Consider the following 26639-nt stretch of genomic DNA (forward strand, 5'->3'; position numbering starts at 1 on the left):
TGATTTCCGTGCCCAAGGACTTACGTCTGTTGAAACCAGGTATAAATCCTGGTACACAATTTGGGCGTGCATCCCTGAAATTCAGTAACATTGTGCGTAACTTATTGGAATGCTTCTGATCCGCCTATGCCCCTCCCATGGCCATGCCCCCTTTTAGGTTGCGCGTGAGATTTAGGCGTGATTCATTACAGAATTGCGTATAAGCGGTTGTGTGTACAACTCCAAATTAGAGCCAATTAACACCAATAAATGTTAGCAGTCAATTATTGGTTGTCAACAGCTCATTTACCACTTTAGTTGGGGGTGCAAATCTGGGTCGCACATAAATTTCAGCATGCAAATATGGGCACCCTTTATAGAATCTGGGGATCTGTGTGTGGTAATGTAGTTTGTTAACTGATTAGTGCAGGAATGCCCACTCTCCGCCCAAATCTGCCCCTCAAAAAAAAAAAAAAATTTTAAGCATGTGCACATTTAACAGTTAGCACAGGATGCCTGACTGTATACTGTGGTACACCATTTTAACCTGCATTGGGCATTGCGCTTCTCCATTACCTTCTCTGTGATAAACTGTTTTCTAGCGTTACTCCTAAGTCTACTGCCCTGAAACCTTAATTCATGTCCTCTTAGTTCTACCACCCCATTGTTTCTGGAAGATGTTTTTATATATACTAATTAATACCTTTCAAGATCTTGAGGAGATATGATATTGACATTTGTGTACTTGAAAGATATTAATACACATACAAACCCCTTCCAGAAACAACGGGGCAGTAAAAGTAGAGGACATGAACTGAGGTTGCAGGGTGGTACGCTTAGGAGTAACATCAGGAAATACTTCTTCACATAGAGGGTAGTGGATGTCCAGGAGAGGTGGTGAGGGAATTCATAAATGTGTAGGATAAACACAGGGGATCAAACATATAAATGGCAAGAGGCGTACTCACTCGCAAATACGCAGTAGAGACCCTCTCTGTCCCGCCCCCGCGTCAATACGTGATGACGGGGGCGTGACAGAGAGGGAACCTGCACACCTGCGAGTGAGGGAACCGCCGTCACCACCGCTCCCCCCCCAAGGGTTGCCGCCACCACTCCCCCCACCCACCTGGAGTCGCCGCCGCCACCCACCCTTCACCCGGCCCAGGTACCTGGCTTCATTATTCAAACCGCCGGAACGCAGCACACAGCTCATCTGAGCTGCCGTTGGCCTTCCTTACCTGCCTGTGTCCCGCCCTCGCCGACGTTACGTCACACGAGGGCGGAACACACGCAGAGAAGAAGGAAGGCCGACGGCAGCTCAGATGAGCTATGTGCTGCGTTCCGGTGGTTTGAATAGTGAAGCCAGGTACCCGGCCTGGGTGGGAGGGTGGCGGCAGCGACTCCAGGGGGGGCGACCCCGGGGGGGGGGCCTTTCAACCCCCCCCCTTCCTTTACTAGCCTGTTTTTACGGGCTCAACGGCTAGTACCTAAATAAAAAGAGGATGGAAACAGAACACGGCTGTTGACGTGTTATCTTGGGAAAGAATAGTGGGAACTGTGGACGATGCTGGTTGGAATTTTACAGTCTGTGTCCCACAAACTGCAAGAGACTGAAAGAAGAATCGGGAGCTCCAGCACTGGGGAAACTGAGACCAATGCAGTTAGACTTCCATGGTCTGTGTCTTGCAAATGGCAAAAGACTGAAAGAAGATTAGTCAAGTTTACCATGGTTGAACAAGTAGCGTAGGCAGACAATTTGGGGTGGGCCTGAGCCCAAAGTGGGTGGGCACAAAATTTTCTCTCTGCCCCTTCCTCCTTCCTTCCCCCATTCCCTGGCACCTCCCAACTCAAAATATACTTTAGCTCATGAGGATCCCCAAACTCTGTCAGCTGAAGACTTCCTCCGAAGACAGTCAGAACTCCTTTTCACCATGCTTGGCAGGCAGCAGCAGCAACTCCTTGAGCCACTGATGCTGGCATCCCACACATACTTAGTTATCAGTGGTTCAAGGATGTTGCCGCCATCTGCCAAGCTTAGTAGAAGGGAGTTCTGGTTGCCTTCAGAGGAGATCCTTAGCTGATGGAGATTGGGGATCCCCATCAGTTACTACAAGAGTAAGGACTAGTGTTAGACATGCTAGGGTCCAGAGCACAAAATAAAGGCCTTCCTCCCAATTCCCTCTCTTCCCTGCCTCCCCTCCAATCTTTCCACCTACCATTACAATCACACTGACAGACCCTCACCAAATAAAAATATGCAGACAAAAATTGAACTTGGAACCTTGGCATGTACTGCAACAGTAGAGAAATAAAGAGAAATGTTCTTTTCCTACTGAACACAATAAAATGACATCCGCTATGCACATTTCTCAAGCTAACATAGTTAATAAATTCAAATTAAACTGCCTTTTCTACCTTTGTTCTCTGGTCATTTAATTTTTCCATCATGTTGGTTCCAGTTTCTCTTTTCCAATTTCCCGTCTTTCTGTTAATTCTCCTTCAAGCAGCTGCTGTTCATTTGTCTTTTCTCCACTCCTGTTCCATTCCCTCACTACACTTGCCTCTGACATATTGATCTTTCCATTTTAGCTCTTTCCTCTCTTTTTTTCTTTCCTGCTCTCTGTCCACTCAAATTTCACACTCTAACCCCTTCCTTCTTTTTACTTTTCAGATACCTATCAGATTTCCATATCCATCTTTCATGCACTAGCGCTCCTATTCCCCATCTCACTCCTTCCCCAGCCTTCCATCTTCAATCTACTCCCCATTATCATACTTCTGACCATGTAATCACTATCATCTTATTCATTTCCTTACAAGCCCCCCTTGGCCTCTCCCACATGGGTCCACCATCCCAGTGTCTCCCTCCTTCCAACCCTTCTAGTCCAATATCTGTTACCTCTTTCTCGTCTTCCCACCCTCCACCCCCCTCCTAGCATCTTCCTTGTCCCTTCTCTCTTTCCTTTTGTCCCCACCCCCATGGGCCAGCATTTCTCCCTCTCTTAGTTCAGCATTTCTCCCTCACTCCCTTCTGCCCCAGGATCCAACATCTCCCTCCTTCTTCCCCCTTCCTGTGCAGCATCTCTCCTTCCTTCTCCTGTAACCTCATGTTCAACATCATTCCCTCCATTGCCCCTGGTACAAAATAAGTACCTGAATATATGTAAACCGCTTTGAATGTAGTTTCAAAAACCTCAGAAAGGTGGTATATCAAGTCCCATTTCCCTTTCCCTCTCATTTTCCTCTTCTCTCTCTCCCACCCTTGCATCCCAAATCTCTTTCCCCCTCGTAGCATCTCTCCATCTCTCCCTCCCCTTCACCACCATGTCAAACATTTTTCCCTCATCCCTCTCTCTCCTGTGCAGCATCTCTACCTCCATCCCAGGTCCAACATTTCTTATTCTCTTGTCTTTCACCCCTCCTGTGCAGCATCTCTCCTTCCCTCCCCACCCTACATCCAACAATTATCCCTCTCTCTCCTCCCCTCCTTGCAACATCTCTCCCTCCATGTTTAAAACTGATCCGTCTCTTCTACCTGCCCATGCATCTCTCCCTCCCCTCTCTTCCACTTCCCTGCCCAACAATTTTCCCTCTTTCCTACATTCCCTGTGCAGCATTATTTCTCCTCTCCCTCCTTTCCACTCCCATGCCCAACAGTTTTCCCTCTCTCCTACACCCCCAGCAGCATCTCTCTTCTCTCCCTCTCCTCCACTCCTCTCCCATGCCCAACAATTTTCCCTCTCTTACACCCCCTGTGTAGCATCTTTCTTCTCCTTCCCCTCCACTCCCATGTCCAACATTGTTCCCTCTCTCCAAACTCCCCTCCACTCCCATGCCCAAGCTGCCACAAAATTTTCCCTCTTCTTCGCCCCCCCCCCCCCCCCATGCAGCATTGGGAGCATCACAGCACCTTGCAAAGGGTTGCTGGCAGTGTGTAAGAATCACTGTGCTGCTGTGATCCTAGCTAGCTCCAGCATTGGCAAGGGTACACCACTGCTGGATGGGCCTGAGCCAGTGGTGTGCTGGAGCCGGCTCGCTCCGGCTCGCAAGATCCAGTTGTTAAATTTTGCCCGGACTTGCGAGCCGGTTGTTGGAAAGGGCGAGCCGGCTCTCCCTCCCTCTTCCCTCCGGCTCCGGTCCCTCACCGATCCTACCTTGACCATCGAATTCTTCGGGGCAGGCAGTGTTGCCTGCCCACTGCTATCACTGACTCTCCCCTGCTGCCTGTTTGTGCTTTAAAAATGGCCACCGAGACTTCTGTAAGTCTCGGCGGCCATTTTGAAGCGCGATCGGGCGGCGGACAGTCAGCGATGGCAGCGGGCAGGCAACACTGCCTGCCCCAAAGAATTTGATGGCCAAGGTAGGGTTGGTGAGGGACCGGATCTGGAGGGAGGAAGCAGGAGAATTTGCAGAACATGTCGGGAGGGGGTGGCAGGGGAGAGAAGGGAGCTGCTGGTGCATACAGGGCAGGGGAGAGGAGAGGAGGGTCACTGCTGGACATGGGTGGATCATGGAGGGCAGGAGAGGGTCACTGCTGGACATGGGTGGATGGAGGGCAGGGGAGATGAGGGTCTCTGGGTATGGGTGCATGCAGGGCAGGGGAGAGGAGGGTCACTGCTGGACATGGGTGGATGGAGGGCAGGGGAGTGAAGGGTCGCTGGACATGGATGCATGCAGGGCAGGGGAGAGGAGGGTCACTGCTGGACATGGGTGGATAGAGGGCAGAGGAAAGGAGGGTCACTGGGTATGGGTGCATGCAGGGGAGAGGAGGGTCGCTGGATATGGGTGCATGCAGGGCAGGGGGAGAGAAGGGTCGCTGGACATGGGTGCATGCAGGGCAGGGGGAGAGGAGGGGATAGAGAAGAAATGCTGGACATGGATGGAGGGGAGGGAAGAGTGAGGAAAGAGATGAGATAAGGGGGGGGGGGGTGTCGAGGTGGACCGGGGAGAGAGCCTGTTGTTAAAAGGAGGGTGCAGATGGTAAGATGTATCATCATTATTCCCCTATTTGTTCTCTCCTCTTCCTTTCTGCTCCCATGCAGGTTCCCTTCCATCTGACTCCTCCCATTTCTCTCTTTCCTTCCTGTTGCTTAGGTTCATGTTTATGCATGCTTTGGCTATACCGCATTTCCTAAAACAAGGTAGTTTACAAGAAACAAAAGAGAAAGGAATGCCAATAAAACAAAAGATAAAAGAGATACCATGACAGCCATCCCCATGACTCTCCCACCTCCATTAAAATTCAGCTCCATCTCCCCCCTTAAGATCCTTTGCATCGCCTCCTCCCTCACGTGGTAATCTTCACTGCCTCCTTAACTTTCTTTTCTATCTCTTCCTTCCATTTTCTCAGGTTCAGGGCCTCCAACAGGGGGGGGGGGGGGAGGAGGAGGAGGATGGGGGGTTGGGGGCAAAATTCCTTGGGCCTGGCCTCTAAGAGGGGGACGACCCCGGGCTTTGAGCCGGCAAGCTTCTTCCTGCCTGCTTCAAGGTCTGTCCTCTCCTACTCCTGCATGCTGCTCAGGACCCGGATGATTACATTAATGCAATATCTGGGTCCCAACTCCTGGCACATAGAAAGGTGTGGGGGCAGGCAGTGGCGGCAGCCTGGGGTGAGCACGCGTGGTTGTATCTCTCAGCAGCCCTGCCAAGGTTCCTCATCTCCCCCTCCTGTCCTTCATGTTTCTCAGTTTCTTAGGGCACAAAGACAAAGGAAGGGGAAAATAACATTGGTCTTTCAAACATGTGTGTGTTTTTAAATCAATCAGATGCCCCTATTCTAGGGATATGTTAGTAACCACCTGTCACGAAATGCCTAGCCACACACCTGGGGTTACCCCACGGCCACTTAGAGAGTATATCCCCAGCACAGCTTATGTCCGCCTGCATCTATCGCTTGTGCTCTACACTAGCACCCACCTCCCACTGACTGGGTCACAACCGCCTCTGGGCGAGTCTCCTGCTCTCCAATTATCCCCAGGGATTTTTAGGTTACTGGAGCTACACTCCCTGTGGTCCCAAGTTCCCAGAAACCACTCACAGACTCTACACACAAGCCATCAGGATTCTTTATCAGTCCAGACAACAGGGCAAACAAACAATTATGTTTAATCTCTTAAAAATATTGAACAGTGGAACAAAATAGTGCAATTGGCAAACTATAACAGATAACTGAAATATGGATCAGTTAGAAAACTAACTAAACATCTTCATACTTCCTAGAAAGTATCTGGAGAGATCAGGACATTATATAACTGTTCACCAGTTATCAAATATAACTGTTTTTTAAAGGGCTTCAGCAAAGAGCTCTCTATCTCTCTTCTCCCAGGCTGAAATTGAAGCAACAGCCAGCATCTGTGGGTAATTTCAAAACCCCAGGCCAATCAGAGCCCAGAACAGTCAAGTTTCAAATAAAAACTGGTTACATCGGTACAGGAACTTCCTATTACCTGTGTGCCAACTAAAAGAAAGAGAAGTCAGTTCTCTGTAACAGCTTTAAGCATAAACATGCACCATCTGCTGGCCAAACAGGAGAAGTACACTTCAAAACATAATCAATGCAAGAAAATATCCAATACATTTGACAGGCTTAAAACACATTGTTTCTTCACACCACCTTAAGAGAAAGGCCCTTCGGTGGAGGTGGTGGAGGCAAAAAACTAACATAGTTCAAGAAAGTCTAAGATATGCACAAAGGGCATCTAGCTGCTTGTCCAGCTAGAATAGGCTGTGGGACTGGTTTATTTTCATCAACAGGATTTAAAGACCTCTCTGATTAAGGACCATTTTGGGCCTATGGCTTAGTCATTACTCATTTTAATTATTCATTTATTTAGAGTGAGAGCCTGTTTGTGTCATAACATTTATATGGCTGATTTTGTGCTTTGCCTAGAAACTCATTTGGTCACAGTCTGATTCTCAAATTAATGTAAGAAACCATTGGCAGCTGTTCAAGCCAATCTGTTACAATGCATTTCTTGGTTACCAGATTCCTGTGGCAAGAAATAGAAAATTCAGCAACAAAGTTTCTGAAATGCTGCAGTGAAACCTGGTGTCACATTAGCCCACTTCAGTGAATTGAAATAAATGTTAACAAATGATAATCATCATCATTATAACACAATACTTTTTTTTATGGGGGCTAAGGTATATTACCAGAATACAGGTTTGTCAGGGAATGTGTTTTAATGGTAACGTGAAGAGAAAATTGGGAGGTTGATGCAGTGGTAGTTTTCTGCTGGATAAGGAAAGGTCAACAAGCTGGAACCTTTTTAAACTGCAGCAAGTTGGATTTTCATGATTTTGCAACAGTTCAAACCTCTGGAAACCTGGGAAAGGTGTCATATACTGAGAACACCATTTGGAGAGATCATGCGTCAACACTTCTTGGCTGTTGTGTAGGACGGTGATGATGCCAGACCCGCAAGCGGGAACGGAGGAGGGAGAGGGACTAAATGCTGCACAGGAAAGGAAGGGATGAGAGAAATGTAGCACAAAAAGGGAAGGGAGAGAGGCTAAATACACAGGAAAGGAAGGGGGGAAATGCTGCTTAGGGAAGGGAAGAAAGTGGGAAACATGCTGCACATGGACAGAAGAGATGGGAGGGGGGAAAGTACATGGAAGGGAAGGAAAAGGGGGGAAATGCTGTACATGGATGGAAGACAAGAGAGAGGGGGGACATGCTGCACATGAAGGGAAGAGAAGGGAGGGGAGAATTGTGCATAGATGGAAGGGAAGGAAAAAAAGGGAAATGAATACTGATAAAAGAGAAGGGAAGAGAGGGGGAAATGCAGTGAATGGATGGAAAGGAAGGAAAAGGAGGGGGGAAATACTGTGCATAGATCGAAAGGAAGAGAAGAGAGAGGGGGAAATGCTGCACATGGATAGAAGAGATGGGAAGTGGGAAAACTAGATAGTTTTGAGAAGGCGACAGAAAAATGGAAGAAAACTGAACTGAAAAGATGGATGTAGGCCTGGAAGTGAAGAGGAAAGGATGTGAGAAAAGAAATAACTAATGAACTGAAGGTCCTGCACACAGAGGAAGGGAAATTGAAGCAGAGTCTGGGAACAAGATTATTAGAAAAATAAAATCACCATACAACAAAAGTAGGAAAAATGATTTTATTTTCAGTTTAGTGACTGAATTATATCAGTTTTGAGAATTTACATCTACCAGCATAGGAACCAACTTTTCAAAATTATTGGGGGTGCTAAGCCTAGTGGAAATAACCCCTTTCTGGACACATACTGGCCAAATACTGGAGAGGCAGTGGAGCTAGCTGGCCATGGGGCACTATGAAAAGTTGGGTGCTCTCTGTCTCCCCCTGCTGGTTGATGGACGCAACCCATACATAATGGCTTCATCTGCTTGATGACAAGGAACAGACAATTATGGATTTAAGCTCCACCCCTGGCCCCACCCCTAACCCTGCCCCCTTTAGCCTCCCCAAACAGTTGGGCCACCGACCGCCTATGCTTATACGGTCTGTGCCAGAGCCGGTGGTGGGAGGCGGGGCGGGGATAGTGCTGGGCAGACTTATACGGTCCATGCCCTGAAAAAGACAGGTACAAATCAAGGTAAGGTATACACAAAAAATGGCACATGTGAGTTTGTCTTGTTGGGCAGACTGGATGGACCGTGCAGGTCTTTTTCTGCCGTCATCTACCTTGTTACTATACAATTAATTTTCTCAATATTGGGGGTGCTCAAGCACCCACAGAGCCGGCTCCTATGTCTGCCTGTGTTATTTTGCACTGTACAGGAGGAAATGCATTTCTTTCTATTTATCTGGTGTTGCACTGCATACAGAGTTTGGCATCTCAGGTTTCAGTTTAATTTTTGTCTGCATTAATACTTTTAATTTGTGGTCACTTATCCTGTATATGAACAGGGGCTAGCTGTGTTCTGCATATATGACCAAGGACAGGATGGGGTACTGTAGAAGAGTATGAGAGAGGAGATAAGTCCCAAGGGGTTGAGAAAGAGTGGAAATGGAGTTAATGTTGTGAAAGAGAGTCAATAGGAGATGGAGTAGAAGGTAAGAGACAGAACCTGGAGACAAGGGAAGAAAGGACAGACAGGGAAGGAGTAGAGGCAGCTGAGGGTAGATGAGGGCTGAGAGGGTGAGTACTAAGGATGGAAATGGGGGACTAGGGAGTGGATGAAAGATAGAGGGGGGATTAGCAGACTTGGCAAGGAGAAAGACAGAGTGGGAAATGGGATTGCTGGAGAGAAGATGAGAGGGAGATGAGAAAAGCAGGTAGGTAGATGAGAGATGAAAAGAAGGCAACTAAGCATTAGAGGATGAGAGAAAGGGAGAATGAGGGGTAAAAATTATATATGGGTGAATATAGAAGCAGAGAACAGAAACGTGAAAAGAGAAACATAAAAAAAAATAAAGATCCATACCAGATGGATGTAGAGAAGAAAAAGGATGAAGGACAAGAGGAGAGAGAAGAAATAGAAAGGCAAACCTGGAAAAAAATGTAGAAGATTGACACAAATAGTGGAACAGCCCAATTAGAAACGTAGCCAGACAACAAAGGTAGAAAAGAAAACAAATATTTTTATTTAATACTTTTTAAAGATTGTTATGTGTCTGCTTTGGTAAATGTACATCTTTTCTATTTTTGTATTTAGCAGAGTACAGGAGAAAATGCATTTCTGTTTTTGTTTAACCAGTATTTTCACTGCTTTTAGAGTTTGACTTACTTGGGGGTCTCCATTTCAGTTTTTGACTGCATGTTTTTGTGGTCCCCTGTTCTGCATCAGGTGAGGGTCTGTCTGTGTGCTGCATGTCTGACTGAGGTGAAGGATTCTGCTGAAATGTGTCTCTGTAGAACTGTGTAAAAGTCCAGCTTGTTTCAGTTTCCCAGTAGCAGGTTTACCGGTGCACTAGGTCCCAGTTTAATATTTATAACACTGTCTTTCATAGGTGCGTCAAGGCTGTTATGGTGTGGCAAGTTTTTTCCTGTATACGTTTTGAGTGTCTTTTTGCAGGGTTTTGTGTTATTTTACAAAGTGTCTGGCTCTGGGGCAAGAAAGGCAGCCTTTTTCAACCAAAATAAAAATGCTCAGGTCTAGTGGTCTCTGCATTCTAAAGAGTCACCATATAAACAAAAACCCATCTGCTTTAAAAAAAAGTGTATGGCATTGGAAAGAGCTTGTGCTGTCCATGAGGTAATAATCACAATTTGAATATTTTGATATGGCGTATTCTAAGAAGGAGAACTCTATTATTAGGGAATATGAAGTTTGTGATATAGAACAAGGGTTTATGTTGAGATTCTGACCAATCCTGTAGAGAACAGAGAACATTCCTATACAGAAGAATTTGTTGAATGACGCCATCAATTATCATGCTAATTTAAAAAAAAGGGGGGGGGGGGGAGAGGTATGATGTGTCAAAATGTCACTTTGAATTTAGTCATTTAAGTTGCTGAGACGCTCACAGAGGGTCCTGTGCTGGACTCATGATTCTTAAGGGAAATGTTCCTCCTGAAGAGAGTGTTCGAAATGCGGTCTCGCATCGAGGAACAAAAGAGAGAAGGTGTGAAGAGTTAGAAGGTGCTTAAAGTCTGGAAACAGTATGTAAATTCCAGGAAGCCCTTGACACACTGCACTGATTCACTCTGCTGAACTAACACTACTCCAAGAAGAGTGCTGGAGAGACTTTGTTGTGAACACTGTGCTCCTGCTTGATGCGATTTAGAAGATTTTTATGATTTAAAAGGACTATAATTTGAACCTTTAAGGACGATATCTAAGACACAAGTGGAAGATTTGAAATTGAGGAAACAACAATTGAGGAGCATGTACACAGATTATGGATATATAGAAATGTGCCCACACAAGGTTTATGTGAATGGGTGGTGAAGTGAAGGGTGTGACTGGGCAAGTTCCGGAACTTACACAGCATAAGTGGTTTTATGTGATATATGTATTGTAATAAAAGAAATTAAATATTTTAAAGGAAGAACGTTTTTTGTGATATAACTTTGAATTTCCCCCCATACCTGGTGCCACCCCAAATATTTCTGTCTAGAGATGCCACTGTAACAGGAGAAGCAGAAATTGAACAAGTAGGAAGAATAATACATGTTGAGCTGCCATTATAGGGGAGAAATTATTTACCATCAGATCAGCTGATTTTTACCGTGAGCTAAAAATACTAGTGTGGCTTTGTAAAAGGCCCCCTTAGTGATTTCCCAGCTTGGGATACCCTGGACCCCAGCGATCAAATCAAATCTTGTATACCGCTAATATCCCCTTTCCAGGGTTCTGTGCGGTTAACATTCCAGGTGAGACAAAAGCTGATAATGTTAGTGTGAGGTATGAGAACAATTAGAGACCATTGGTGTAATGCATGAGACCAAAAAACATTATAGGAAAGGATAATGGATGATACTAGGAGGTAGAAGTTAGTGGATTGTTATGAAGCAGTCTTTGGGAAGAGAAAGATTTTTAGCCTCTTCCTGAAGCTGAGGTAGCTGTTTTCTGTTCTGATGGCAATAGGTAGAGAGTTCCATATTTTAACTCCAAGTACAGAGAATACAGAGCTGAAAATCAAGCAGTTTTGAACCTGAGTCTTTCTGCTATGGGAAGCCAGATAATACAATCGCAAAAATAGAGAACCACTGAACAGACATTTGTCATCTTCTAGTTTAAAATGGCGCTATCCCTCTGAGATGTGCGAAACCAAAGGCTGAGGGGGGAGTGAGAGGAGGAGATGTAAGGACTGGCTGGTAGTGCAGTGGGAGGAGTACAAAGCACCAGTGCCCAGGAGCACAATTACCAAGGGGGAAGGAGATGTAAAGGGAAAAGAAGCTTTTTGGTCAGACACCAGTTGAAAAGCTGACTCAGCTAAGGGAAGGGCTTCTAGCAGCACAGGGCCTTGTGTGACTGCCCCTGTTGCCCCTGAGTGCCCTACAAGTCCAATTACCTAAACATTTTATAATTCATTTCCTTTTAGATGGGTTGCTTAAGTGACTGCTCACTGCAGCTCCCGTATGGAGGGTAATTTATAACAGGTTGCTTATGTATGAAGGTTAGGTTAGGTTATTTATTCTTGATATACACCATTACTGCAATTGAATATCACAGTGGTGTACAATTCAAACATGATAGGTACAATATCGATAGGAAATGACATCATGCAAACTACTTAAAAAAAAAAAAAAGGTAAAAACCAGCAGAAACAGGAGCTACAGTGAAGTCGTGATCTTTACACCTGCTTTGGACCAGGCTTAAATGTTAAGTGTGGAAAGTCCATATGTACAGTGGTGGAAATAAGTATTTGATCCCTTGCTGATTTTGTAAGTTTGCCCACTGACAAAGACATGAGCAGCCCATAATTGAAGGGTAGGTTATTGGTAACAGTGAGAGATAGCACATCACAAATTAAATCCGGAAAATCACATTGTGGAAAGTATATGAATTTATTTGCATTCTGCAGAGGGAAATAAGTATTTGATCCCCCACCAACCAGTAAGAGATCTGGCCCCTACAGACCAGGTAGATGCTCCAAATCAACTCGTTACCTGCATGACAGACAGCTGTCGGCAATGGTCACCTGTATGAAAGACACCTGTCCACAGACTCAGTGAATCAGTCAGACTCTAACCTCTACAAAATGGCCAAGAGCAAGGAGCTGTCTAAGGATGTCAGGGACAAGATCATACACCTGCACAAGGCTGGAATGGGCTACAAAACCATCAGTAAGACGCTGGGCGAGAAGGAGACAACTGTTGGTGCCATAGTAAGAAAATGGAAGAAGTACAAAATGACTGTCAATCGACAAAGATCTGGGGCTCCACGCAAAATCTCACCTCGTGGGGTATCCTTGATCATGAGGAAGGTTAGAAATCAGCCTACAACTACAAGGGGGGAACTTGTCAATGATCTCAAGGCAGCTGGGACCACTGTCACCACGAAAACCATTGGTAACACATTACGACATAACGGATTGCAATCCTGCAGTGCCCGCAAGGTCCCCCTGCTCCGGAAGGCACATGTGACGGCCCGTCTGAAGTTTGCCAGTGAACACCTGGATGATGCCGAGAGTGATTGGGAGAAGGTGCTGTGGTCAGATGAGACAAAAATTGAGCTCTTTGGCATGAACTCAACTCGCCGTGTTTGGAGGAAGAGAAATGCTGCCTATGACCCAAAGAACACCGTCCCCACTGTCAAGCATGGAGGTGGAAATGTTATGTTTTGGGGGTGTTTCTCTGCTAAGGGCACAGGACTACTTCACCGCATCAATGGGAGAATGGGTGGGGCCATGTACCGTACAATTCTGAGTGACAACCTCCTTCCCTCCGCCAGGGCCTTAAAAATGGGTCGTGGCTGGGTCTTCCAGCACGACAATGACCCAAAACATACAGCCAAGGCAACAAAGGAGTGGCTCAGGAAGAAGCACATTAGGGTCATGGAGTGGCCTAGCCAGTCACCAGACCTTAATCCCATTGAAAACTTATGGAGGGAGCTGAAGCTGCGAGTTGCCAAGCGACAGCCCAGAACTCTTAATGATTTAGAGATGATCTGCAAAGAGGAGTGGACCAAAATTCCTCCTGACATGTGTGCAAACCTCATCATCAACTACAGAAGACATCTGACCGCTGTGCTTGCCAACAAGGGTTTTGCCACCAAGTATTAGGTCTTGTTTGCCAGAGGGATTAAATACTTATTTCCCTCTGCAGAATGCAAATAAATTCATATACTTTCCACAATGTGATTTTTCGGATTTAATTTGTGATGTGCTATCTCTCACTGTTACCAATAACCTACCCTTCAATTATGGGCTGCTCATGTCTTTGTCAGTGGGCAAACTTACAAAATCAGCAAGGGATCAAATACTTATTTCCACCACTGTATGTGCATGTTTTATAAAATAAGAATGCAAATTGTGACTCCGCCTGCATGTTCCCAAACTCCTCCACTGAACACACCCGTACACACTCCTGTAGAAAAACTGCCTTCTTGTCAGTGTGTGTACTTTTACATATGCAACCCATGGAAAAATTTATAAAATCCCATTTAGGCATGAAAAATCCTTTATACAATTACCTTCAGAGTGAGGGGGTAAAGAGACCCAGGTACGTAAGTCCTCAATTCACCTCTTCCATTGATTGTAACTGTAAAGATCTCAGATGAAGCATACAAGAAACTTGCACAGAAATGCTGCACAGGCTTATCTAATGATAAGACTGTACTTTTGAGTTCACTTTTAAAACTAAGGGCCCTGTTTACTAAGCCACGCCAGAGGCGCGTCAGTACTTTTAGCGCACGCTGTGTAGGCGGCCACAGTATTCCTATGGGCGCCTACACAGCGCGCCCTAATTTTGTGCATTCGCTAAAAACCCTAGCGCACCTTAGTAAACAGGGTCCTAATTTAGGTATTGCATGTTTTTGTTTTGTTTTGTTTTTTTTAGCATGCCGACACTAGTCATGTACAGGAAAATGGCACAAGAGGATTGAGTATAAAACAAAAAGTGAGGAGAGTGGATGAGGATACCAAAAAATTTTTTTTATTCACATGAAAATTAAAAATTTAAAAACCTGATGTACATAAGAATGACCCGACACGGCTGTGTTTCGGCCCTAAGGCCTGCCTCAGGGGTCTTTATAACCAAAAGGATCCCCGGCCACTCAAACCAGCCTCTTCCCGTCCAGGTCGGAGAGGATTGAAACAGAAAGAGTTGGAATTACCAGAGCAAAATGTTTCATCATAAAGAAAGGACAGCAAAAATATTCCACCTCTCCTGCATCTGGCAAAAGGAAAGTATAGATATCCCCCAGTCACACCCAAATGGGGGAAATTAAATTACTTAGAAAGACAGGTAGGTGCGATATTTAATTCTAGCTGCTCTGATGCCCTTTTGCCTTGTGTGCTCACTGATTAAAGTTCACATTGCTTACCGTGCTGGCAAATGTTTTAAAGATCAGCCACTGGCAATAACAGAACAGCAAATATTAAGCTGTAAATTCTTCAAAGGTGAAAAGTTTTGATACAAAGAAACTTCCACTCCCTCCTGCTGCCCTCTCAAGGGGAAGCCAAGGCTGTGAAGAAGCTTTAGCTATGCCCCTGGCATTTGGATGGGAATATAAGTCAGACATTGCTGGAATGAGAAGATTAAAGTTTGGAGGAAAAAACATTGCATACTTTTCATAACTTGAGATTTATGTTCCACCACAGTAACATATTCCTTAAGAGGTTAAGATAGCCTGAATGGTCAGGTTGTCCAAGCTAAGGGCTATGTTTTAGTAAAGTGGTACAGAACAGATGTTTGAAATGGAATTTCCTGGGGTAGGGGGAGGCCCAGAGTTTCCAAATGCTCTTTTGTATTTCCAGCTCAACTGGAATCAGCATCTGCTGAAACTATGGCACCAGGAACACAAATACTTAAAGGGTCATGGATTTGACTCTGGGTACCAACTAAAAGCAATTATTACTACTACTACTATTACTACTATTTAGCATTTCTATAGCGCTACAAGGCATACGCAGCGCTGCACAAACATAGAAGAAAGACAGTCCCTGCTCAAAGAGCTTACAATCTAATAGACAAAAAATAAATAAAGTAAGCACATCAAATCAATTAATGTGAACGGGAAGGAAGAGAGGAGGGTAGGTGGAGGCGAGTGGTTACAAGTGGTTACGAGTCAAAAGCAATGTTAAAGAGGTGGGCTTTCAGTCTAGATTTAAAGGTGGCCAAGGATGGGGCAAGACGTAGGGGCTCAGGAAGTTTATTCCAGGCGTAGGGTGCAGCGAGACAGAAGGCGCGAAGTCTGGAGTTGGCAGTAGTGGAGAAGGGAACAGATAAGAAGGATTTATCCATGGAGCGGAGTGCACGGGAAGGGGTGTAGGGAAGGACGAGTGTGGAGAGATACTGGGGAGCAGCAGAGTGAATACATTTATAGGTCAGTAGAAGTTTGAACAGGATGCGAAAACGGATAGGGAGCCAGTGAAGGGTCTTGAGGAGAGGGGTAGTATGAGTAAAGCGACCCTGGCGGAAGATGAGACGGGCAGCAGAGTTTTGAACCGATTGGAGAGGGGAGAGGTGACTAAGTGGGAGGCCAGCAAAAAGCAGATTGCAGTAGTCTAAACGAGAGGTGACAAGGGTGTGGATGAGGGTTTTGGTAGAGTGCTCGGAAAGAAAGGGGTGGATTTTAAGGATGTTGTAAAGAAAGAAACGACAGGTCTTGGCGATCTGTTGGATATGAGCAGAGAAGGAGAGAGAAGAGTCAAAGATGACCCCAAGGTTTCGAGCTGAGGAGACAGGGAGAATGAGAGAGCCATCAACAGAAATAGAAAACAGGGGGAGCGGGGAGGTGGGTTTGGGGGGGAAAATGAGAAGCTCGGTTTTGGTCATATTTAATTTCAGGTGGCGTTGAGACATCCAGAAAGCAATGTCAGACAAGCACGCTGAAACTTTGGTTTGGATGCAAGGTGAGATATCAGGGGTAGAAAGGTAGATTTGGGAGTCATCAGCATAGAGATGGTAGGAAAAGCCATGGGATGAGATTAATGAACCAAAGGAAGAAGTGTAGATAGAAAAGAGGAGGGGACCAAGAACAGAACCCTGAGGTACGCCGACAGGCAGAGGGATAGAAGTAGAAGAGGATCCACCAGAATGAACACTAAAGGTGCGGAGGGAGAGGTAGGAAGAGAACCAGGAAAGGACAGAGCCCTGGAATCCAAGTGAGGATAGGGTATCGAGAAGTATGCTGTGATCGACAGTGTCAAAAGCAGCGGAAAGATCAAGAAGAATGAGGATGGAATATTGACCTCTGGATTTAGCCAGTAATAGGTCATTGGAGACTTTAGTAAGCGCAGTTTTGGTTGAGTGGAGAGGGCGAAAACCAGATTGTAGTGGGTCAAGGATAGCATGTGAGGAGAGAAAAACATTATATTATATGCAGGTACTGTCTCTGTTCCTAGTGGGCTCACAATCTAAGATTTGTACCTGGGGCAATGGAGGGTTAAGTGATTTGCCCAGAGTCACAAGGAACTGCAGCGGGAATTGAACCCAGTTCCCCAGGTTCTCAGGCTACTGTAGTAACCATTAGGCTACTCCTCCACACTGTTTACTTTAAAAATATTCTTTTCTACAGTTGTAATGCTAGGAGAGAGGCATTTCTTCTACAATACAGTGGATGCAGTAAAAAGGGAAAAATAATTTCTCACAAAAACTTGAGCTAATATCGGTTAAGAACCAAGAATGATGAAAAAAATGTCATTTAAGTCTTTCATTCCTCCCCCGTCTGAATCTCGGCCAATACATAAAAATGAACAGGAAGACACATAAACAACATTTGTATTCTTGTGCATGTTTCCCAGGCTCTTGAAATGTCCATAATAGGTACTTAACATAGAAATAGTCTCTTCTTAGCGATATCTGATACTGTCTTCTAAAAATAACTAGCATCTGGGGACTTGCTTACCACTGTTGCAAATTAAAAAATGAGCAGGAGAAGAAAACAGAGTATCTCATTCTGGGAATTTCAGGTAGTTTAGGTCATACTGACTTGACATGCAAATTACTGACTGAGCAAAGAGTGTGATGCCTCAGACTAGGCTAAGAAACACAGATTTTATTGAAACGAAATGGTGGGAGCATCACACCAGTACTTTACTGATAAGACCCAACACCGTCCGTGTTTCAGCAAAACCACCTGCGTCAGGGGTCTGGTGGCAGTCTGAAACTTCAATTGTTATCAGTCAACAAAGAGATACAATCTTGCAAAAATCTCAAAAACACACAAAGATGCCAGTGGGAACACAGTACTGCTCCAAAATTGCTTCCCACACAAGTCTGGGCTGCCATGGACCGACCAGCAGAGTAAAGCTTGCTTCTGTTTGTGTGTTTTTTGGACTTTCTCTCCTACATATTCTAGTTCTGTGGGGCCAGATATTCAAAACGGCTTAACCAGGCAGCAAAGGCATATGCCCAGTTAAACCCCACTGGCTGCTTTAACAATTCCTTACACACTGTCCCGTACTGTCCAGTCGTTAGATGATAAAAGATTGGTTATACCCTGTTTCCCCGAAAGTAAGACATCCCCCGAAAATAAGACCTAGTAGAGGTTTTCCTGAATTGGTAGATATAAGGCCTCCCCCGAAAGTAAGACCTAGCAAATTTTTGTTTGAAAGCAGGGCCCCCCGAGAGCTGGACAAGGCCGCCCCCGGGCCGCCCCCCCCCCACCCGAGGTCGCCGGGCCCCCCCTCCACCCACCCTCCGTCGCTCCCAGAACTAACCTTAAACGCCTCCTTTCACCTTCGCAGCAGCAGTGCAGATCTCTCCTTCCTTCCGTGCCCCGCCCTCGCGGACGTTACGTCAGGCAAGGGCGGGACATGGAAGGAAGGAGTGGCCTGCCCTGCTGCTGCTTAGGTGAAAGAAGGCATTTAAGGTTAGTTCCGGGAGCAACGTCGGGCGGGCGGGCGGGCCAACCCCGATCCAACCCCGATGTTTTCCCGAAAAATAAGACAGCCCCTGAAAATAAGACCTAGCACACTTTTGGGGGCAAAAATTAATATAAGACAGTGTCTTATTTTCGGGGAAACACGGTACCACCTCTATCAAAGCCTAGATGGGAATCCACACATGCTTCAGCTTTCTATTTTCTGTCACTTCCTCAACACCTCCGGCTGCAGAAATCCTACCCTCTCTTTCGGACGGACCTAACAAACCTATTTCTTCCAAATAGTAATAAAACAAAACATAGAAAAGAAGATGATACCTTTTTTATTGGACTAACTCAGGGGTCCTTTTATTAAGGTGCGCTGAAAAATGGGCTGTGCTAATGTATGTGCATGTTTTGGGAACACTCAGATCCATTTTTCAGCGTGCCTGTAAAAAAAAGCCTTTTTAAAATTTTTTGCTGAAAATGGATTTGCAGCAAAATAAAAATTGGTGCGCGTCGATTTTGGGTCTGAGACCTTATCGCCAGCCACTGACTTAATGGTAAGGTCTCACGCGGTAACCGTGCGGTAATCATCTATGCACATAGAATGATGATCACCACCCGGTTCCCGCCATGCGCAGGAAAATAACAATTATTTTCCGTAGCGCATAGCGGGCACACGTAAAAAACAAAATTACCGCCCGGGCCTCACGGTAGCCGGGTGGTAACTCCAAATTGACGCACGTTGGGCAGGCATAGGCACCTTCATTCCTTAGTAAAAGGGCCCCATGATACATTTTTTGATTAGCTTTCAAAGGTAACCCTTCTTCAGATCAGAAATAAGCACGTTGACAAATATAAATATATATAAGTGAAACCCAAAAGCTTTCCAATGACAGTTTTACACTTGCTTATTTCTGCTCTAAAGAAGAAGGGTTACCTTTGAAAGCTAATAAAAAAATGTATTAAGTCAGTCCAATAAAAAAGGTATCATCTTATTTTCTTTTCTCTGTTTTATTTCTATTTATTACCTTTAAAAGTGGACTAACATGGCGACCACATCACTTTACTTCCAAATAGTATTTAGCTCTCCTTGATTCCCACTTTACCACCTTTTGCATCAGGTTGTGCAGCAGGAGGAATATACCAATTGGATTTAGTTGTACTATGATTATTTAGATTTTGATTGCATGGATATCCCTTTGCATGAATGGAGTGTATAGTATCTGTTTGGTAAGTCTGATGGTGTTTTTTTTATATTGTATTTAGAGTGTTTGGTTGTTCTTTGTATGGATGCAGTGTATGATATCTGTCCTGTAATTATTACGACGTTCCTTTCTTATTGCACCAGCTTTTTAATATATTGTATCGTAAACCATTTTGACTTGCTTGGCAAATAGAGACGGTATAGAAAAACCAATAAATGATAAACTGAGCTGGCCCTCCGCCAACATTCAGAGGCACTTAATGGGGCAGTGCCATCATTGAGTATCAGCTCTGACTACTGTGGCACTTTCTGATTAGTGTCAGGGCGGTCTGTGGGCAGAGCTTGGGCAAAGCCAGTAGTTAACCAGTTAATGGTGATATTCAGTCCACTAACCCAGGGGTAGGCAACTCCGGTCCTCGAGAGCCGCAGGCAGGTCAGGTTTTCAGGATATCCACAATGAATATGCAGGAGATAGATTTGCAAGCACCGCCTCCATGGTATGCAAATCTATCTCCTGCATATTCATTGTGGATATCCTGAAAACCTGACCTGCCTGCAGCTCTCGAGGACCGGAGTTGCCTACCCCTGCACTAATCGATTAAAGGGTCCGTTTACTAAGGTGCACTGAAAAATGGCCTGCGCTGGTGTAGACGCGTGTATTGGACATGACCAGGTCCATTTTTCAGCGCACCTGCAAAAAAGGCCTTTTTTTGCCGAAAATGGACATGTGGCAAAATAAAAATCAGTGCACGTCCATTTTAGGCCTGAGACCTTAGCGGTAAGGTCTCATGCATTAACCAGGCAGTAATTGTCAGTGCATGTTCACTGCTGACTACCACCCGGTTAGCGCCATACGGTAGAAAATAAAAAATACTTTCTGCCGTGTGTCCGTCAAAAATAGAATTACCACCCAGGCACGCAGTAGCCATGCAGTAGTCCCAAATTGGATGTGCATAGGCACCTAAGTAAGCTGATAAAAATTTGAAAGCAGTTCAGGCTGCCTTTATTACAGACAAGCAAAAAAGCCCATTTCGGAACAAATGAAACAGGCTCTAGAAAGGCTGTCGTCTAAGCGTTTTCTTGTCTCTCTCCGCTGCCCTCCCCTCCATGTCGAGCGATTCTCCCCTCTCCTCTATGTCCAGCGATTCTCCCCTGCCTTCCCTGTACAACAATTCTCCTCTCCCCTCCCTGTCCAGCGATTCTGCCCTCCACTCCATGCCTGTGGTTGCAGCGGCGGCAGGCATGGCTCACCTCCAGCCTTCCCTCTCAGTGTCCCGCCCTCCTCTGTCATTTCGTCTTTCCGCGAGGGTGGGACACAGAGGGAAGGGAACGCTGAAGGCGAGCTGACGTAAGCTCATTAGCATACGGTTACAAACCCAGCGAGCCATCCAGCCAGGGACGCAGATTGACCAATTATGATATAACTCATTTTCGAAGGAGAAATGAAACTCTGGAAAGTTATGCTAGAAGTGATCATTTGTGCTTTTTGAACTTTCCTGTTTCAAGTTTGGTTACCCCAAGAGAGATATTAAAGAAATATATAAGGAGAACCTTGAAAGTCCCAGAGGACAAGATACCATCGTTTACTCATGTTTATCATCTACCTGTCTCAAAATCTGAGAAGTCTGATGACCCACAAGCTATGGAGGCCCCCTTGCATGTCTCTGCTACACTAGGGACATCGGAGAGTAAATCCTCGGTTAGTTCCACTTTGATTGTCACAGTAGCTTTGTGTCCGGACAAGCAATGGTTGTTACATTTTTTTTTAGTCATAGGACAGGAACTCTTTCATGGACAAAAAATTAGAATATTCCCAATGTCTCTTTGTGAAATGCAGAACCGCAGGCGGAAATTTATGATGTTGGAAACCAGGAGTGACTCAGTTGGGTGCCACTGTTTTCCTTAAATATCCATGTAAAGGTATTGTCCACTATCATGTTTGTAAGTATGTATTTTTTGGGCCTGCCCAAATCGCTGCTTTCATTGCGACTAAATGGATTGCTGCTTCGCCTTCAGCTGTTAGTGAAGGAACATAATTTGATTTGTTAATATATACAGGTCTTAGATGTCAGGTCCATTTTTACTTTGTCCTTTGATTTGTTTAATGCCTCCTATTCTTAAATCTTGGATTCTCATAATTGCAGACTGTTTTGCATTTCTCCAAATATATGTATTTTTTTGTGGTATTATGCATGTTAAATTACTTTTCTGTACAAGTTATTATAGCTTGGTTAATGATTTAAAAATCTTACAAAAACAAAAATAAAAGAACAGCAAAAAGACAACCCTAAATTATTGGCCAAGATAACTGCGAACCTGTCTGTTAACTTCCGGGTGACCACTGTAACCCAGGTATTCAATACTACTGCCCGGACAAGGCCTGGCACTGAATATGTAAGCGGCTTAAAAACCACTAACCATTGTACACTGAATATTGACCCCCTTGTTCCTAGACCTGTTCCATATTTGGGTTACCAGTGGATGCAAACATAGATTACATATATTCATGGCAAATATCCTAAAAAATCGGATTGGCTGTGGGGTGGAAAAGACAAATGTGGAAACCACCAACCTAGATGGACCTTTATCAAGGCATTAGAAAACAAAGCTTGAACACCTGAGGCACGTTTGAATTTTTAAAATGGCACTTTAAGAAATGAGAGTGTTTTGCAATGTTTACCAGGGGCAGCGGAACACCTTTTTGTTTGGGGGTACCCAAGCTCCGCCCCCAGCTCCACCCTAGATCCCGCCCCAAGGTAATACCACTGATGCTCTCTCCTCTCCAGCCTTCCCCCATGCTTTCTTTAAACAGCAAGCTTATCAGAAAAGGATTTTTTAAATAATTCACCCAGCACTTCAGAGTCCACAAAAATATAGCTAACAATATTTAAATGAACTTCTTTTGCTGATTTTAAAATTTCTTTGTAAAATCCTTTCTTTTCTTAGAAAGTACATAAATTGTACCTAATATATCTGAATGTATCTTATCTTGAGGTACTACTGAGAAAAGTGTAAGTTAAATCCAAAACCAAAACCAAGTACCAGATATATCGTGAATCAATACAAAGTCCTACAAAAGTCACTCAAGATCTATAAGGCAAGGCTATAATCTCTCTGTCCCTCCCTCTCCTCTACCTTCTCCTCCAGGTGCAACACTTCTCTTTCTCCATTTCCTCCCTCTGTCCTCCCCCCCTGGGCTGGGTATCCCCCCTTCTCTCTCAACCCTTCTTCTCTAGCAGTTCCTCCTCTCTCAAACCTCTCCCCTGCTCACAGTCCGGCAGCTGGCCTCTCTCTTAACCGCCCCCTTAAGTCCAGCAGCTTTCCTCTCTCTCACTCACCCCCCCCCCCCCCCGAATTCTGCAACTCTTTTCTCTCTCAACCTCCCCCCCCCAGCCCTTGCAATTCAGCAGCTCCTCTTCTTTCAACAATCCAGGTCCAGCAGCTTCCTCCTCTCTCACCCTAACCTGGTAGCTTTCCTCTTTACGACCCCCTCCAATCTGGCAGTTCTCCTCTCAACCCCCCCAGCACCTGCGATGCATCAGCTCCCCCTCTCTCTACCCCCACTAGCCCATGTGATGCAGCCACTCCCCCTCTTTCAAACACCTCAGGCCCTGTGATTAAGCACCTCACCCTATCTCAAACACCCCCCAACTAACAGCTTCCCTGTCTCTCATCCCCTCCAGTCCAGCAGCTGTTCTCTTTCTCATTCCCTTCTCTGACCCTGTGATCCAACATCTCCCCATCTCTAACCCCCCCCCCCCCCCAGAGTCTGGCAGCTTCACTCTCCCCCCAATCTGACAGAGGCCCCTCTCTCACCCCCCCCCCCCCCACACAGTCTTGGCAGTTTCCCCCCAGCTTCAATAATCATTCCAGTTGGGCATCTACTTCTTGCAATTCAGGAGCACCTCCCCTCCCAAGCCCCTGCGGTCCAGCAGCTCCCTGCCCTGCCATGGTCTACCTTTAAATAAGCACCTCTCTTCTCTAGCAGTGGCCGGCAGTGTTAGCAACATACTTAAGGCTGCCTGTGCCATGCCTGGAAGAGTTTCCACTTTTCTGTGTTCATCCCCTGTGGAAACAGGAAATTACATCAGAGGGTGTGGAATGCGGCAAACTGAAAGCTCCTCCAGGATGGCACAGGCAGCCTTAAAGTACTACTAATGCTGCCGGCCACCAGTACAGAAGAGAGGCGCTTAATTAAAAGTAGACCGGGGCAGGGAGCTACTGGATTGCGGGGGCTTGGGAGGGAAGGTGCTGCCAAATCAAAGGAAGGGGATGCCCGACTGGGCTGATATTGAAGCTTGGGCAAGGAGACAGCTCAATTGTTGGGGGTGATGTGGCTTCTATGGATCCCCCCGTTCTGACGCCTATGAAGTATACTATTTAAGTTTCAGTAATACCAACCCATTTTTTTTTTGGGGTGATTTGGGAAGCTATGAATTCCCTTTTCTCCAGGTCCCCTTTATTTTCTTATACCACTGACAGTAGACTTTACCTTGTAAACCTCTTACACTGACCCATAACTTTAATTTACAACATATGGGCTTACTAAACTGCTTTAGGCGTTTAGAGGCTCATTATTGAAACAGAAAAACATTCAAAAAGTGGTACAAAGTGGCAGATGGATATTTTTTTTTTTGCCAAAACATCCAAATCACTATTTTTGAAACCCATTTTAAAGATATTTTTCTCTGCAGTTCATCTGTAGTGCATCCAAATCACAAGGGGGTGTGCTGGGAATGGAATTTGGGAATTCCCAGAACTTGGACGCTTTTCTGCCATAATGAAACAAAGCAAAAATGTCCAGGGCTAAAAGTTAGATAATTTGCTCTAGACTTGGTACAATCACGACTAACTCAGAAAAAGATGCCCTAAATGACCAGTTGACCACTGGATGGTTTAAAGCATGACCCCCTTATTCCCCCAGTGGTCACTAAATCCATCCCACCCTCCAAAGGTGTAGATGAAACAGTATATACCAGCCTCTATGACAGGACTGACCATAACACCTGAAACTATTAGAGCAGCAAGCAACTCCCTGGAATAGCATAGTGGTCAGCGCAGTGAACTGTAGAGAAGGGGGACCCCGGACCATATCCCACTCTAACTGGAACACATGATGGAAAGTGTGAGCCCTCCAAACCAGGGGCATAGCCAGACCTCACGGTGGGAGGGGTCAGAGCCTGAGGTTGGGGGCACATTTTGAGTGCCGCCTGGCCCCCTCACAAATACCTTTGCTGGCGGGGGTCCCCAACCCACGCCAGCCGAAGCCTTCTTCAGTGCACCCGCGTTCGCTGCCTGCCCCTGCTCTTCTTTCTTCTTGCTCCTCCTGTGCACGCTGACACTCAGCGTCAGCGTGCACAGGAGGAGCAAGAAGAAAGAAGAGCAGGGGTCAGGCAGCGAACGTGGCTGCGCCGGAGACCGCTGAGCGTCAGCGTGCACAAGAGGAGCAAGAAGAGCAGGGGGCAGGCAGCAAACGTGGCTGCGCCGGAGACCGCTGAGCATCAGCGTGCACAAGAGGAGCAAGAAGACCAGGGGGCAGGCAGCAAACGTGGCTGCGCCGGAGACCGCTTAGCGTCAGCGTGCACAAGAGGAGAAAGAAGAAGAGCAGGGGGCAGGTAGTGAATGCGGCTGTGCTGGAGACCGTGCCGAAGAAGGCTTTGGCTGGCGGGGGTTGGGGACCCCCGCCAGCCAAACCAGGGGCCCGGATGAAATTTGCGGGGGTCCAGGCCCCCATGGCCCCTCATAGCTACGCCCCTGCTCCAAACCCCACCAAAAACCTACTTTACCCGCATATAAGTGAGACTTGCAGCCATAAGGGCTATTTTAGGGGTGTACACTTGGGTACAATAGGTGTTTAGTGTATTTTGAAGGGCTCAACCTACAATATAAGGAGGTAACAGTGAGATGTGTACCTGAGACCTTTCATGTGAAGTCCACCACAGTGCTCCCTAGGGTGCCCCAGTTCTCTGCTGGGATGTCTGTGTGGCCAGTGTACTAAGAATGTTGCCCCTCCCCACCATACCTCCCAATGGCTTCCAATGGCTCATTTTTGTGAGTTTTTCCCTTGGACTTTTTTTTTTTAAGTCACAAAAAAATGCACTGAGCACAAAAAGTCTAGGAAATGACCATTTTTGAAATAAAGAGAGACATTTTTCTGGTTCCAAAATCGCTATGTTTGCCACTTGATTTTTACATGTTTTCAGCAAAACCTCCAAAATCAGATTTAGACGTCATAATGAAAATGCTCCTCTAAATGAGTCAAAATTCTTCATGTACATTAACTCCCATGCTAAACACTCAAGGTAAAATGTTATTCATTTATTTTTATTTATTTGTTACATTTGTATCCCACATTTCCCCACCTATTTGCAGGCTCAATGTGGCTTACATAGTACAGTAGAGGCAATCGCCAATACCGGTATGAACAAATACAAAGTGAGGTTATGGCAGAGTAATGATCAGTGTGATAGACACATTGGGGGTCATAAGGAGGAAGAGTTGGGTTATGTCCAGTACAAACTTTTATATTGTTGTGTTGCAGGGTTAAGGCATTTAGGTTGGATCGTTAGGGTATGCCTTTTCGAACAGGTTAGTCTTTAGGAGTTTCCGGAAGTTTAGGTGGTCGTATGTTGTTTTCACGGCGATTGGTAGTGCGTTCCATAGTTGTGTGCTTATATAAGAGAAGCTGGATGCATAGGTTGATTTGTATTTGAGTCCTTTGCAGCTTGGGTGGTGGAGATTTAGGTATATTCGTGTTGATCTTGTTGTGTTTCTGGTTGGTAGGTCTATGAGGTCTGTCATGTATCCCGGGGCATTACCGTACATGATTTTATGAACCAGGGTGCAGATTTTGAACACAATACGTTCGTTGATTGGGAGCCAGTGTTTTTCACGTAGAGGTCTGGCGCTTTCAAATCTTGTTTTTCCGAATATAAGCCTGGCTGCTGTGTTTTGAGCAGTTTGGAGTTTCTTTATTTGTTCTTTACATCCCACATAGATCCCATTACAGAAATCTTGATGGCTTAGTACCATGGATTGTACCAAGTTGCGAAA

General features: G+C 45.5%; 1 protein-coding gene across 2 annotated transcripts in view; it reads right to left on the minus strand.

Annotated features, from left to right (window-relative positions):
* Positions 1 to 26639, minus strand: part of IGFBP7 (insulin like growth factor binding protein 7) — an 89992-nt gene that overhangs the window by 24530 nt on the left and 38823 nt on the right. The gene's annotated exons all lie outside the window — the stretch shown is intronic.

This window comes from Microcaecilia unicolor, chromosome 2 (assembly GCF_901765095.1).
Source record: "Microcaecilia unicolor chromosome 2, aMicUni1.1, whole genome shotgun sequence".
Taxonomy (NCBI): domain Eukaryota; kingdom Metazoa; phylum Chordata; class Amphibia; order Gymnophiona; family Siphonopidae; genus Microcaecilia; species Microcaecilia unicolor.